The sequence below is a fragment of the Macrobrachium nipponense genome, chromosome 14 (genome assembly GCF_015104395.2).
Source record: "Macrobrachium nipponense isolate FS-2020 chromosome 14, ASM1510439v2, whole genome shotgun sequence".
NCBI classification, from domain to species: domain Eukaryota; kingdom Metazoa; phylum Arthropoda; class Malacostraca; order Decapoda; family Palaemonidae; genus Macrobrachium; species Macrobrachium nipponense.
In genome coordinates this window covers 62334473-62351102 of record NC_087207.1, presented here as the reverse complement: position 1 = coordinate 62351102, position 16630 = coordinate 62334473, and positions in this window count along the sequence as shown.

Below are 16630 nucleotides of genomic sequence, written 5' to 3'. Positions count from 1 at the left end.
TGTAAATCAGAAACAACAGGAACAATAAAAACGATTAAAAATCTTGGTCCAGATTCCGGCCAGTGTCAGCACCAAAATTGTACTAATTTGCTCCAGGTACTGTAATTCTTTTAACAAAATTACTGTAACGTGTGAATGAAAACAGGCAGGAAGAGTCGGCACATTTAAATCAAACAGGAAACTCAACCTTCTTAGTATAAACAACAAATTTTTAGCATTGACGGTTTTGGGAGAACTATTTAGGGTTAATTACTTTCCAATGATTCTTAGTCCTATTTACGCTGCGGAGATTTAAAGACATAATAACTATAGCCACAGTTTGTTTAATATGCAAAAACAGAGAGAAGCGTTAACCACTTAAGACCAGTCTCATTGACATTTGTGTTATACAAGCTTTGTGAAATGTTAGTCTGTCAATTAATGACATTTTTCTAAAATAACAACCACATTACATTAGCAAATGACAATACGTTGTTTAGGAAAATAGCAAGCACCTTACTAAAACCCCAAAAACACATGGAAACTCTAACTGCTGAAGTAGATTAGCAGACAACAACTGTTATGAACCACTTTAGATGCGAAAAGTTTTAATACACTTGTAAGGACCAGATAGTAAGACAGATAGCTGGGTACTGATGATTTATTATGTTGTTGTTGTTTTTGATTAAGCTGACCTTGTGTCAGCACGGGCTCTTGCTCACAGAGCAGCCCGTAATGATTTATTACAGACAAACTGGGTTGACATGACAGGTGCGGACGGATAACTAGTACCAACTCGCACCGAGAGCAGAAATGAATTGGAGACAGTATGTAGATTTGTGTTTTCTTACAGACATACATTTAAAGATGATAAGGCAATACAAATAATGAAATTACACGAGTTATACATCGGCGGAAAGGCCGCGGAACGCTCTATAAAATGGTTAAAGGAACAATGTGGCTTGATGATGAGATACAATAAAAATATAGAATAATGATTGGATGAAAAATATCTTGGAGGCAGGAGGTGACCCCGTGTCCTTGTGACACTTGTTGTGGGGCGATATCAAATATCAAGTCCTTCAGCTGCTGGCTGACAGGAAGCCTCCCCTGGCAGTTGGCTGGGGGGTTCTACTGTCGACTGCGGGTAACCAAGACTGCGGAAGGGAGCTGCATTGTGTGCGGTGGCGGCATGGGACGGGCCGTGGGGACCCCCAGGTGTGGCAGCAGCATAGGTTGGGCTGAGGGAGTCCCCAGTGCGGCAGCGGCATCTGGCGGGCAGAGCAGAACCACAGGTGAGGCAGCGGCATCAGCAGGTCGAGGAAGCCCACAGGTGTAGCGGTGTCAGCAGGCAGAGGAGGCCCACAGGTGCGGCAGCAGTGTTGGTGGGCCAAGGAGGTCCACAGGTGGCGGCGTCAGAAGGGTGAGCAGGTTCAGAAATGTATGGCAGCGATGTCAGGAAAGCTGAGCAAGCCCCAGGAGCGATGGCAGCGTGGGGGGGTTGAGGAGGCCCACAGACAGCAAAGTCGGGTGGGTAAAGCAGGACCCTGGGTGCAGCAGCGGCGTCGGGAGGTTGCCTGGGGATGTTCCTGGACTACCACCTGATTTTGTGTTGGCTGACCAGCACCCAGCTACCCATCCTCAAGGCTTGTCTCACTCACAGAACAGACGAAGCCACTGGAAAAAATGCCAAAACAGGCCTGGAAGCTGTGCCGTGATGGGTTCATTACTGGTGTCGGTGTCGTCCTCGGAATGGAACTTTTCGGAGACCCAAACCATGGCTCTGTATTGAGTCTACTAAAGGTTCTCTGAAGGTGGCGGCCTTAATTATTCCGTTAAAGGTTGGGCCTAAACTGCTGTGTCACCGACCTTGGGAGGTCACCAGTTGTGAGGACCAGAGAGTAAGACAGATAGCTGGGTACTGATGACTTATTACAGATGAACTGGGTTGACACAGACAGCTGTGGACGGATATGTAGTACCGACTCGCACCAAGAGCAGAAATGACTCTGAGACAGTAGATTTGTGTTTTCTTACAGACAAACATTTAAAGATAATAAGGCAATACAAATAATGAAATTACACTAGTTATACATCGGCGGAAGGGGCCACGGAACGCTCTATAGAATGGTTAAAGGAACAATGCGGCTTGATGATGAGATACAATAAAAATATAGAAAAAGCATTGTCCTTACAAATCTTCTTCCCCCCCCCAAAGATAATGATTATGGAATAATGATTGGATGAAAGATACCTTGGAGGCAGGAGGCAACCCCGTGTCCTTGTGACACTTGTTGTGGGGCGTTATCAAATGCCAAGTCCTTTGGCGTTGCTGGCTGACAGGAAACCTCCCCTGGCAGTTGCCTGGGGGATTCTACTGTCGACTGAGGGCGACCAAGACTGCGGAGGGAGCTGCATTGTGTGCGGTGGCGGCATAGGACGGGCAGTGGGGACCCCCTGGTGCGGCGGCAGCATAGGCTGGGCTGAGGGAGTCCCCAGCACGGCAGCGGCATCTGGCGGGCAGAGCAGAACCACAGGTGAGGCAGCAGGTCAAGGAAGCCCACAGGTAGCGGCGTCAGCAGGCAGAGGAGGCCCACAGGTGCGGCAGTGGTGTCAGTGGGCCGAGGAGAACTATAGGCAACGACGTCAGGGTGAGCAGGTCCAGAGGTGTGGCAGCAACATCGGGCAAGCCAAGCGAGCCCCAAGAGCGATGGCAGCATTGGGGGCTTGAGGAGGCCCACAGGCAGCGACGTCGGGTGGGTAAAGCAGGACCCTGGGTGCAGCAGCGGCGTCAGAAGGTTGCCTGGGGACTCGCAGGTGTGGCAATGGCACCAGGGAAAGAACCGAGGAGGCCCACAAGTTTGGCGCTTCGAGAAGGTATCTGGCGACCCCCGGTTGAGGCAAAGAAGGCCACAACGTCGAATGGATGTTCCAGGATCGCCGCCTGATTTTGTGTTGGCTGACCAGCACCCAGCTACCCGTCCTTGTGGCTTATCTCGCTCACAGAACGGATGAAACCGCTGGAAAAACACCAAAACACGCCTGGAAGCTGTGCCATGATGGGTCCGTTAATGGTGTCGGTGTCGTCATTGGAATGGAGCTTTTCAGAGACCTAAACTGTGGCGCTGTATTGAGTCCACTAAAGGTTCTCTGAAGGTGAGCAGCCGTAATTAGTCCGTTAAAGGCTGGGTCTAAACCGCTGTGTCACCGACTCTGGGAGGTCAGCAGTTGTGAGGACCAGAGAGTAAGACAGATAGCTGGGTACTGATGATTTATTACAGACAAACTGGGTTGACACAGACAGGTGCAGACGGATCAATAGTACCAAGAGCTGAAATGACTCTGAGACAATAGATTTGTGTTTTCTTACAGACATACATTTAAAGTTAATAAGACATACAAATAATGAATTTACACGAGTTATACATGTGAGGTAAAGGTCCACGGAACACTCTATAGAATGGTTAAAGGAACAATATGGCTTGAAGATGAGATACAATAAAAAATATAGAAAAAGCATTGTCCTTAAACACTCATATGAAACTGTCGTGAAAAGACAAGTGCACAGTCTTTCCTCATTTAAATCTGCCGCATTCCCGACTCAGAAGTTCTAGAAAACATAACTGGCGGCAAACAGGCGATGGTTCTTTGTAGATATGAACGTGCTTATTTTTGTTTGGAAACTGTCTTCGTCAGGGTCGTGGGAGACTCATCTGTATAGTATTTCAACATGTTAATTGTATTAGCAATGTCCTATCGAGACCAGGGATTGAATCTAGAGCAATGGAAAAAGCCTAACAGGACGCATACATCGCGCCAAATGTACGGGAAGGCTTCCTTCCTCCATTAAAGCACTTAGAGGTAGGACGCATATTATGGGATTAATCCGAGGCGAGTGGGCTCGCCAGGTCAGAGAGAACTAATGATTAGGTTCCCTTTCATGGAACATAAAAATGGCGGTGTCACTTTAAGTGTAAAGTGTTTAGCTGATCACCCTCTCTTTGTTCAAAATAGTGGCTGCCATAGAAACACAAATTAACTCTTCTCATTCTCCTCTCCGACTCCTTGGCTTATGTTCATGGTAAACTCTTGGAATCACACCATGTAACTGAATACAAGAGCCTCTTCAAAAGCATTTGAGATAATAAGCAGCAGCTCCGTACCTTATGTCACAAGCCCCACTAAGTTGGAATCAGATGTCAAAAGCAGAGTAAGAAAAACTTTTGATGAGGGTGGTCATGCAACCACAATGTTTAGTAACCGAATAGTTACATTGGCTAGTGCAGCGCAGCCTAAAACACAACCTACTATGCCCTTACCTCAATTGAAAGAGCTCCCATTACCCATCTTCAAAGGGAAAAAGAGCGAATTTGGTAATTTCAAGGAGCTATTTATAGTACGTGCATCAACGCACCGATCTAGATGACGTGACCAAATTCACATATCTATTGGGATCTTTAGTGTGGGAGCTGACCTCAAGGTGATGCAAACCCTGAGCGTAACTACTACCAATTATCGAGTAACTCTCGACTTATTGGAAAAGTATTATGGCAATAAGCATCAAACGCTAGTCTTACTGCATCGGCAGTTAGCCAATACTTTTGTGCCTAAGTACAATCACAATGAACTTAAAGATTTTCACATTAGGCTTACTCTGTTGATTGAACAAATTAAGAGGTTAAGCGGGTGCAGGTTAGATCAGGGGATGCTATTGAGCCTAATTAACCACAAGTTATCTTAAGGTCAGGTATATTCTAAATTCATAGAGTATCTATGCAAGTGTGATTACACCTTGGATGAGTTGTTTGAAGCATTAAACTTTCTTATCAGGTATAAGGAAGTCGCACGTTACAGAAGGGAGAAGATTTATTGCAACCCTCATAACCAAAAGGGTTCAGAAACTGGCACCTCTAGAACAATGTCTTGCTCATTTTGCAATGGATTTCCTCATTCAGTTGCTCTAATCACACAAGTGATGCGGTGAAGAAACGCCAATTAGTGTTGAACCATAAATGCTTTAATTATCTGACCTCAGCAAACAATGCAGCAATAAGAGAAACTTCAAGCTGTGCAATGGATGGCATCACAGCCTCATATGTGAAAATGGTGGCAACAACAAGTTCAATTCAGGTCTGTCCCCTGCGTCAAACTCCTTTTTCCCAACTTGTGAGCCATCTTCTACTCATGTCACAACAAAACCCATTAGGAACCTGAATAGAACCCATTTGTCAGTTGATTCAAATGTAGATCATAATGTAAATCATGGGAAACAGTCTAGAGAGGAGAAAAAGAAACCTTATGTAAATGAGAAAGCTGTAAAGAACAATAATTCTGCTGAATTACTTGCCTCTTTGCTTCCCACCACAACAGCCATTTTGTATATGTGCAGCCATCCACTTCAAACTCGAATGTTCCTTGATACAGGAAGCCAGCTTAGCTTCATATTAAGTTGGTTGGCTCAGAAACTCGAGTTACCAGTTGTTCAGAGGGTTTCATTTACTATTGCACCTTTTGGCTCACCAACAGTAAATGGGAAATTTGATGTTGTAGCTTGAAAGATTTATATGGGCAAAAGGGTTGCAGGAGCTAAACTAGTCGTTCGTGATGATGCACACACGCCTATTTACAGCTTGGGTCTGAGTAACACTAGTCAATTATTGAAAGATAATGGGTATGAGATCGCCGATTCCGAAATTTGGGGAGATGTATTAAGACATTAATTTCCTAATAGGGGCTGAGTATTTGAACTTGTTCATTGTTGCAATGGAAAAAATTGCAGGAGTTAGTCTATTAATTACTCATCAAGGAGTTGTGCCATAAGGTAGGGTACCTCACTGGGCCTTACAGGAGATAGACATGTTGACTATCCGAACACTGGGTGTTTGTTGGATAGTTGAATCTGAAATAAACACAGATATCAGTGTTGCCTTGCATGAGCAGTTTACGAGTACAGAACGCAAGGTAAGGGGGAGAACAAAGCCAAATGTAACCAAAAATGATGAAAGGTGCCAAACAAGCACAATCTAGAAGAGTCAGAGTGTGAAGATGATCACTCCTGTGTTGCCACTGCTCAATTAATTAAGCTTGATTGCAAAACAGTCTAAACCAAACCCTGAATGCACTACAACCTACCAGAGGGTCCCTTAGACTGATTTGGGAGCGAGAAATATGGAAGTACCTAATGATCAGATCAAAGGAGAAAATAAATATGCCATGTCTATCGAGGTGGAGGAGATTTTATTTCCGCAGGAGTGTGATAGTGAGCCAAAGTATGTCCCAACTCGCTGCATTCCTGTTGAAGTGCAACCAAGAGGACCAAACTTTCTACATCAGATAGGTTCCATTGAGCCACTTGTTATGCCCAGATGAAGCATTGCCAGGCCAGGCCAACCCTCACGCCATTGCAGCCCTCCGAGATACGAGGAAAGGGGTGCCATTGACTCAGCCTGCCAAACTATGGAATCTAAGGGGGAGTAATGTTGATTTCATTATTTTAGTCAATGCTATGAAACATTTGTTGAAATGCATTGCATGTCTACAACCAGGCCATCCCCTTTCTTCAATTCATAATACATTAGAGAATGGGGTCAAGGTGCCCTATCATGTTCATGAGTTTAAGAATCAGTTAGGAATGGTTATAACTAATCAGATTCACACTACAGATTATACAATGTGTTAAAGAGTAAAGCTCAGTTTCTATTGTTACTTCCCCAAGGGAGTGTTAGTCTACAATTATTTACAACATTTACATGTAGTCCAGATGCATTATGGGGCAAGAATGCTGATAACTATTTTCTGACAGGAATGGTGAAGCCCAGGATTGAGGGCTACTGCAAGGCGAGTGGTGTCTCACACCAGCACTTTCAAACTTCTTCCAAGACAACCACCACCTCCCTACTGCTCGAACCCAAGTATTGTACATGTGCAACAGTGTCAGAATAGACTGCCCTGGACCTACTTGAGTGGAAGGAGGAAAGGGATGTGTAATGATCATAACGTGTATGAGCAGCCATGCAATCTATCCTTACTTCTGTACAAGACTCAAGTACTTCAAATGCAATTGGCAGTGAGGTTACCTGAGGTCACTTCAAGAGCAACATTCCCTGTGGGTGAGCCCAACAGCTGCTCAACTAGTGGAGGATATCATTTTGGTTAGGCTCGAACAACGCATACACAATTACTAGTCTCGGGGTGGAGTCCTTGATGTCTTTCTTGACGAGCAAGGGGCCATGAGATCAGTCAAGGTTCTTCGAAGGTGAGGAAAGCCTGAGAACCGTTGGACACCCACGATGAAGCAGACGACGACAGAGAGGACGATGGGGAAGCAGCAGATGTAGGTTATGAGAATGGTGAAGGGCCCGAGGACACAGCTCAGTGAGTTACAACGAATGTGAGTGTGTGTTTCGAGTGACTGATGATCTTGAGATGAACAGTGTGCTAGAGAGAGTGAGAGACGAAAGGAAGGACCACTGGCGCCCAGAGACAGAAAATGTCAGAGTGAGTAAAAACATTGATATGGTATGTTCAATAATTGAGAGATGTGTAGTATTCAATGTTTAATATAATGTGTTAATCATTTTTCATATGTGGTATGTACGATAACTGTTTTGGTCAGTGATTACTGAAGAGGTGAACTCTTGAAGAATGGTGTATCGAGAGAAGGCTCGAAGGCGTAGGATTAGTTTGTAAGGTTACATCTCGTGCATCCAGCATGGGCAGATGGCAGACATTGTTGAGAGTGTGAAGAAATTATGTGTATACTATTGTATTTTGCTGTGTTGTTTCTGTATCAGTGTGACTCATAGTCTACTCATGGGTAAAAAGTTATCCCTCAAGAGTCTCCATACAGAGTATTGTGTTGTTCAACTAGTGTGACTTGTTGATGCATAAGTTGTCAGGAGCACTGACAGAAGCAAGCACCATTCAGCAAAGAGAATCTCTTGCTATTGAACTAGTGAAAAACGTTTACTCTGTTGAACACAGTCAGATTACATTCACAGTCAATTGTTTGTGCTAATGGATGCTCATAGAGATGAGCCATGATTCTTTTGTAATTCCCGAGGGGACTCTTACATTGTTGGTTCATACCATGCCCATTACCTTTTCATGATTTGCATTGATAACCCTTACAATGTTTAAAACATCAACACATTGCCTTTACATGAATGTCAGTATTTTTGATTGCATTGCTTACTGCATTATTGATGTGTTGCATTACTTGATTGCATTGCTTATTGCATTATTGATGTGTTCCATTACTTGATTGCATTGCTTACTGCATTATTGATGTGTTGCATTACTTGATTGCATTGCTCCATGCATTATTGATGTGCTGCATTACTGATTGATTTGCACATTGCCTTTGCCTGAGTGTGTTGGTTTCTTGCATATTCTTAACTGAGTAATGATGTATTAGGGTATTTCTTGATTGTAATTTGTATAATCTGTATTATCTGAGTTAGCTGAATGATCACTCAGAAAGGAACATGTAAGTTGTTGTCGTGAGCTAGACTTGAATCGTAGCACCACAACAAGTGTATCCATGCGCACTGCCTCACCAGTCAGTAATTTTACAAGAATTAACCTGACAAAAATTGGATAGCCAACAACACAAAACAGCAAAATTGCAATGATTACATAAATAGAAAAACTTGCAGATGAGAAATAACACAGCTGTAAATAAAAGTATGCAGAACAAGCAACAAAACTGAATATACACAGTAGCTGCAAAAAGAAAGGATGAATGCAATTACACTTGTCATCATCACATTTGGCAAAGGATTACAATGCAAAAAAAAAATTGATCAGAAGGACAAACTAAGAACTTTGGCATGGCTCTGACTGTTATCAAGGAATGATAAGTCCAATTCTTGCGCACAACTCCTGTGTCTTCCTCCCAGTCAAACCCTTGGTTAGAAGGCCGGCTAGATTGTCACGAGATGCCACATATTGCAACTTGACCAATCCATTCTTTACCACATCCTTTATGAAGTGATACTTCACAACATGCCCTTGGAATTATCATTGACAATGTCCTTCTCTGCAAAGTTGATTGCTGCTGTATTGTCAGCAAGGATGCATGGCATCATGCAAAGATCACTTGCATTGGTCTCCCTTAATATACCACAAAGCCACAGTGCTTCTTGCATTGCGATAGCCATAGCAATGTACTCCGCTTGTTGTGTGGACATAGCAACGACCGTTTGCTTCTTGCATCTCCACTCCACGGGTCCTCCGGCAATACACACCACCAGTCCACTGAACGATTTTCTGTCTACTTTGTTGTTGGCAAAGTCAGCATCAGAAAAAATCAATGCCTCCTTCCCACTCTTCCTGAATACTATGCAATAGTCATGAGTGTGTTTTAGGTACTTTATCAAATATTTCACTGCAGCCATCTGCTTTCTCTTGGGGTTGGCCAAGAATTGACTGAGATAACTGACAGCGAAACTCAAGTCAGGTCTTGTTTCGTTTGCAACGTACAGCAACATACCTATGGCTCTTCGATATTCATGACTATCAGCGTCTGCATCTGCCTTATTGTTGGCAGAGAATACATCTGCACTCAGAGGACTGTGTTTTCCTCTGCTTTCAGATAACTCATGCTGCTCGAATATCTGATCGATATAAGCACACTGGTCGATGCTTATGGTGCGCTCATCCTTTCGCAATATTCTCAGTGATAAGAAATCAGATATTTCTCCCAGCTTTCGTATTTCTACTTGTTGGCTCAACTCTTTCTTGAACCAATCAATATCTTCTTTCTTTCCCCACACAGCAATGTCATCCACATAAAGTCCAACATACACTTTCCTTTCTCGATAATAGAATAGGCAAGGATCACCAACTGACGATGGGTTGAACTTCATGTCTATAAAGATTTTCTTAATCTTATGGTACCATTCTTGCCCTGATTGTTTCAGACCATAAAGGCACTTCTTCAGCTTGCATACCATCCTATTCTTGTCAATATCAAAACCCTCTGGTTGTTCCAGGTATACTTCTTCCTTGATATCACTACTGATGAAGGTAGATATTACATCGACATGCTCACACCTCAGCTCCTTCTCCACTCCCACAGCGAGCATCAGCCGGATGGTGTTTTTTTTTTATCACAGGCGAGTAATTTTCCATGTAGTCAAAGCCATATCTCTGTGCAAATCCTTGTGCAACTAACCTGGCCTTGTACTTTGTAGGGTTGCAACTGAAATTCCATGTTGACCCAATGACTTTGGTTGGTGGCCTTGGTACAACCTCCCATGTATTCATCTCAGTCAGTTTCTTAATCTCTTCTCCCATAGCATATTTCCATCTTTCTGCTTGGGGACTAGCTAGGGTTTCTTTGGCACTCTTTGGTTCGATGATAGTAGTCTCTTCATCTGGCTTAACCACTAGATACTCATGGTTGTCTTTACATTCTTGGCACTGACATTTCTTTGGTTTAGGCACTCTTGCGGACCACCACAGGACTGGGACTTCTTGAACTTCAGCTTCTTCATCTTCAGGCAGCATTCGAATTTCTTCAAAGACAGGAATCTGCTCATTGTTTACGTCTCCATGCCTGCCATCTTTACTGCCTTCCTTGTCCAGACCGTCTCCCTTCTGCTCCCATTTTTTCTCTGTTTCCCTCTCGGAATCTGACTCGCCCGAGAGTTGTAGATGGTTTGTTTTCTGCTTTCCCTGATCACCGGAATCTTCTTTCTTCTTCCACGGGAAAACATCTTCATGGAATACAATGTCCCTCCTGATTATTACCCTTCCGGTCTCTGTGTTCCAAAGCCTGTATCCATTCTTTGTATCCTCCTGATAACCAAGAATGATACACTCAGCAGTCTTGCTATCAAGCTTGCTTGTGACTTCTCTCGTGGCCTGAGCTCTGCATCTGAAGGGTCTCATGCGTTCATAATCACACCTTGTGAGTTCCTTTCTTGTAGCCAGTTCCAGCGGTATCTTAAAATCGATGGCACTGCTCGGCGCCCTGTTCCGGTTGTAGGCAGCAGTTGACATAGCTTCAGCCCACAGTCTCTTGTCAGCTCCAGCTTCAGATGATATTGTCCTCACTGTTTCCATAAGTAGGCGATTTTGTTGTTCCGCTCTCCCGTTCAGGTGTTTACAGTAAAGCACACTCCTTTCATGCACTATTCTGTTTGCAGCCAGATAGTTGTCCAACTGCTCTTTACCAGAGTATTCCCCTTCGAAGTCAGATCTAATTTTCTTCAGTGTGTGGCCCGTGAGGATCTCCATCTTGGTCTTGGACTGAATAAGTCTAGACAATGCTTCATCCTTAGATTTCATTGGCATTACAGTCAGATACCTGGAGCAATTGTCAGTGAACACAATAGCATAAATGGACCCACCAAATGAAGAGGTATTAAAGGGTCCCATAACATCGTTGTGCACTAGCATCAAAGGTTTAGATGCTTGATGGGCTTGCAGGAAAAGGTATCCTTGTCATCTTCCCCTCAATGCATGCTTCACATTTTCCACATTCTTCTTTCTTGACATTAGACAGAACTGGAATTTTCTTCAAAGCATCATAGTTGAGATGACCCATTCTTTGATGCCAAGTCTGCGTCGATACCTTAGTGGGCAATGCCACAGTAGCTCCCTCATTATCTTTACTAGGCCAATCCAGATTCATAATGTACATCTTCCCCTCTTTCCAAGCAACAAAGAGTTCAATGCCACCCTTGGATGCCTTTGCTAGGTCACCCACGAATAATACCAAAGCACCCTTGGCAGTGATCTGTTGTACAGACACCAAACTACAGTATAGGTTAGGGACATACATCACTTCCTGAAGCACAATCTTACATTTGGGTTGAATTCCAATTACCCCAACCCCTTCCACCGAAAGTCTATGCCCATCACCGATTTTCACAGATCCCTTCTGCTGCAGGTTGATGTCCTTGAACTTCTTAGTGTCACAGCACATATGATCTGAGGCACCTGAGTCCAGAAACCACTTTCCCGCCAATGATTTTGACATGTGGGCGTGTGCATCCGCTTCAGCACATAGGAACACTGTTTCTGCTTCTTCAAATTCAGCTATAGAAGCCTTGGTATCCCCTTTCTTAGTGTGTTCCTCCTTGAACTTCTTCCAGATTGGGTATTCCTTGCCTTGTATCCGGGCTCCTTACAGGTGTAACACTTTATTTTACTATTGCCAAAGGTGTCCTGCTTCTGACACTGCTGATTGTGCTTCTGCTTAGAATCCTGTTTAGCCATTGCTTTTAATGCCACAGGTTCTTCTTGGCTTGATGTCGCCCTGTTGTGCATTGTTAATTGCCTTTCTTCCATCACAAGCTTGCTCTTTACATTTCTTGATGTGAGCCTGTCCAAATCACCCTTGAAGGATCTCACAAAAGCATCATACTCCCTGAGTGGTAGCCCAAGTAGCAAGAAAGCAGCAAAGCAAGTGTCATTTATTGGGATGTCACCCATTCTCACCTTCTGAATCAACTCATGCATCTTGAAAATGTAATCTGCCATTGGCATTGATGGCACTTTATCCATCCTAGCCATTTCCTTGAAAAACAGCATAGTGTGAAAAATCCCAAATTCACCGTACATTTCCTTAAGTGTGTCCCACACTTTCTTTGCAAATTTAAACTCACCAACATCGTAGAGAGTAGAGCTGTGCAGTGCCTCGATAATGACTCCCCGAGCTCAACGATTGACTCTGGCTTGTTCTTGGTTGAGCTCTGCCAAGGCCCCTTCTTCATTCTCATTATCATGGACGTCATTCCCAAACCCAGGTTCAGTGGGCATTCCAACAGTTCTTGTCAATCAGTCTTGCTTTGATCCTCTTCGACCACAGGTAGCAGTTTGCCCCATCACACTGTAGAAGGATCTTCTTGGAGGTCTCTTCCCTTTCTTCACATTCGGCAATCTTGAACTTACTTCCTGATTAAATGCTTTAAGGGAAGCTTAGCTATAGGCTAACACTTTCTTCAGTCTAGACGATATCACACTTTTCAATCAATCCCGATGTGTTCTGGGCCCATAACCTGTTAACCTTACTAAGTTCTAGGCTTTCTAAGTTTAGTTTCACTTGTTAACAGAGTTTCCAGGGAGGGGCTGATTGATACACATGTGTTGTTGTCGGCAGATTTTTATTCAGACTGAAAGAGGGAAGTGGGAACAACGAACAAGTTGCATTGTCTACATACAGGTAGAGCCACGACTCACCAGTGAGAAAGACTAAATACTAAAAAAAAATCGACATACAAGTGCCAAGTGCAATGCCACTAATACAACATGAACAAAACAAATCACAATATGCTAACACTCACAACTGGTGACCTCCCGGATTTAGGACGGTGAATCTTGGCTCAGCCATTAAGGGACTTATTACGACTCCTATCCGTAGTTGACCAGAACGCCATTAGCAGACTCAATGGCACATCCCCTACAGGAGTGTTTTGGAGTTTTTTCTTATGGTATGGCCCGCCATTAATGACATCCGTCGACCGTAGCAAAGTGAGATGGTGGACTTGGAGAACTTGAGTCAAGAATGGGAGCTTACCAATGGCCCCCTGCGTAGTTCCTCGACGCCCCAACCCACACCCCGATCCATGCCCTTGCAAGCCCCCGTCGAGCCACCTGAGCCCCACTCCATCAAACTGCCGCTCTCCTCACTGCCGCTCTCCTCCCAGCAGAACGTTGCAGCCTGGCTGCAACGTGAGGATATCCAGTTTCGGCTCCACAGGATCACTACAGAGGGCACCAAGTCGGGCTCTTCCGGAGGACATATTCGACCGTCTCACCCCATGGATGTCCACCCTATCCAGAGAGATCCCCTATGATGACCGCAAGATGCAGCTGATCGGGATACACTCCCTCCCGGTTCCCGAGAGAGCCACCCAAATTTTCGACCTGGTGGTCAACCCCATGACCACCGAGGACCCGAGATTAGCCTGGTACAAGCTACAGGCCCTGGTATTACTCCCTGAGAGAGACTCCCAGAGGCACAGGAAGGAGGCAAGCATCCTGAGGCAGCTCTTCCTCCGCCAACTCGCCCCTCAAGTACACGGCCAGATTGAGGACACCGATGATATGGAGATGGAGACCTGGTGGAATGAGCGCACAAGCTCCACAATGCCACCATGCAGTGAGACTCACCTCCCCACTGTTGGCCAATAGCCTGCAGCAGGAAGACCCCGAGGAGGTGGAAATCAATACAGCCCTCCAGAGGAGGGAACCCCCGCAGCCCGGCTAGAACGTTGGCTGATGTATCTTCCACCAAAGATATGAAAAAAAGCAAGGAAGTGCGTGTGCCCCTGCTCCTTCGTGCCTCCAAAAAACGAGGAAGGCGGCGCCCAAAACCACCCTCCTTGGCAGCGGCAGTAGCCAGGTCCCACCTCAGAGAGTTCTTCATCAAAGACGCGATCTCTGGCCACAGGATGCTGGTCGACACTGCTGCCATGCAATCGGTATTCCCGCCGTCAGCAGAGGACTGCAACTGCACCCCTGACACCCCAGCCACCCTCATAGCTGCCAACAGGACCCCAATTTGCTCCTATGGCAACAAGATCCAGACCATTGCATTCCTGGGTCTGACCTACACCTGGCCCTTCATCATTGCAGATGTCAGAACCCCCGTCCTCAGAGCAGACTTCCTGGCCCACCACAGGCCCCTAGTGGAAGTAGCCCACCAATGCCTCCTCGACATGGAAACCTGCCTCTCTCGCCCACTCACCACAGGCTCCAGGGCTCCCGCCACCTGCTCCGTCCTCACCCACAAGTACAGATCCTTCCTACAGGAGCTCCCAGACGTCTTCCGACCCGAGCTCTGCCGGGCGGCAGGGGCCACACCCAAGTTGGGCCCCCAACTCATGCAAAGTTCCACCAGCTCCCACCAAAGCTCCTCCTGGAAGCCAAGAATGCGTTCACTGAGATGGAGCAGATGGGTATCTGCAAGAGGGCTTTGAGCTCCTGGTCATCCCCCCTCAACATGGTGAGGAAGGCAGATGGCACATGGAGGCCCTGCGGGGACTACCATAACCTCAACCTCGTCACCACACCCGACAGCTACCCCCTGCTGAACATGCAGGACCTCACCGGTCCTCTCCATGGGGTGAAGATATTTTCAAAGGTGGACCTCCTAAAGTCCTAATTCCAAGTCCCCATCCATCCCGATGATATCCTGAAGACAGCAGTCATCACGCCCTTCGGGTCCTTCATCTTCGCCTTCTCCACATTTGGCCTGCGGAACGCTGGAGCTACCTCCCAGTGCCTAATGGTCAGCATCCTCGGCGATTTACCCTTCTGCATCTGCTACGTAGACGACATCCTCACATTTTCCAGGTCGCCAGAGGAACACCTGAACCACGTCTGGGCTGTCCTTCAGTGCCTGCAGGAGAACGGGCTCACTGTCTGGTTAGATGAGTGTACCTTCGGTGTGGAGAAGATGGATTTACCAGGCCATGAAATCACCCCAGCAGGAGTACAACCCATGGCATCCAAGGTAGCCACAGTGGAGAAGTTTCTGACACCGACGACGGTCAAGGCCCTACAGAAGTTCATTGGAATGGTGAACTACTACAGGAGGTTCATCCCAGATGTGGCCCGCACCATGTGCCCTTTGACCAAGGTCCTGAAGGGCAAGCCAAAGAGGCTGGTTTGGGAGGAGGCCCAGCAGCACGCCTTCAATCATACCAAGGCGGCCCTCAGCAGAGCTACAAACCTTGGCTCACCAGGATCCTGATGCACCCCTGACTCTCACAACCAATGCCAGCGACATCGCCTGTGGTGCTGTCCTGGAACAGCTAACCAACAGAGTCCCTAAACCGCAGCCCTTCTTCACCAGGAAGCTGAAACCCGCCGACCTGCTACAGCACCTTCGACTGCGAGCTCCTTGCTGTCTACCAAGCTGTCTGCCACTTCAAGTACCTCCTGGAGGGTGTCCCATTCACCATAAGTATGGACCACCAGCCGCTGGTCCACGCCTTCCGAGTTCGGGTGCTCCATCAAGTACATCCCCGGCGGTAGGAACCAGGTAGCTGATGCCCTTTCGTGGATCAAGATAAATTCCCTGCACCTCAGCATGGAATACGAGGACCTAGCACAAAAGCAAACCTCCAATCCTGAAGTACCAGCCTACCACACTGCCATCACCTCCCTCTGGTGGGAAGACATCCCCATCGGTCATTCCAAAACTATGCTCCTCTGCGACACCAGCACTGGCCGCCTGTACCCTTTGGTCCCAGTCTCCCGGCGGAAGCTGGTATTTGACATGATACACCAACTCTCGCATTCGTTGCCCCACACGACAACCAGGCTCCTGATGTAGAAGTTCGTGTGGCATGGCATCAAGATGGACTCCCGGGAGTGGGCCAAGAATTGTATCACGTGCCAGAGCAGCAAGACAGGCGCACTGAATCAGGAGTAGGCACCTTCCCCCAACCCAGGCAGAGATTCGGGCACATACACGTAGACATCGTCGGCCTGCTTTCCCCATCCGACGGCACCAGGTACCTCCTGACAGTGGTCGACCGGTCCACCAAGTGGCCAGAGGCCACCCTGATGTCAGAAACCACTGCTGACGCCTGCACCAAAGCCCTCCTCTCCAGCTGGATCAGCCAATTCAGAATGCCAGATGACGTCACGATGAACCGAGGAACCGCCTCCACCTCGGAACTCTGGACCG